Source organism: Trypanosoma equiperdum (genome assembly GCF_001457755.1).
Source record: "Trypanosoma equiperdum strain OVI genome assembly, contig: ctg_1946, whole genome shotgun sequence".
NCBI classification, from domain to species: domain Eukaryota; phylum Euglenozoa; class Kinetoplastea; order Trypanosomatida; family Trypanosomatidae; genus Trypanosoma; species Trypanosoma equiperdum.
This window is the reverse complement of record NW_027124000.1, coordinates 1-363: the sequence shown is the minus strand read 5'-3', so window position 1 is coordinate 363 and position 363 is coordinate 1.

Sequence of the window (363 nt, the reverse complement as noted above, 5' to 3'; positions counted from 1 at the left end):
CTGGCTATTAAACCACCACCACTAAGATAGGGTTTTCCACTTGGAGATGATTTCAGTAAGTGCGGTAGCTTCTTATCCTCTTCTTTTCTGTGCCAACATTAAAGAACCATGCGCGCCTCTCCATATACTCCCTGTGATCTGAATTAAAAATTAAGTATAGCTGAGGTACATAACACTCTAATGTTGTCATTAATAGAGTAAGAGAAAAAATTTTCTCTTTGACGACATCTTCTTCGCTAAACTTATCTTCACATTCTCCATTATTTTTTAAAATATATTCCACAGCATTTTCATATTTTTCTCCGCCACTAACAATAACATCCGAATTATACAAATGAATTACAATATCCTCATCACTTTCAT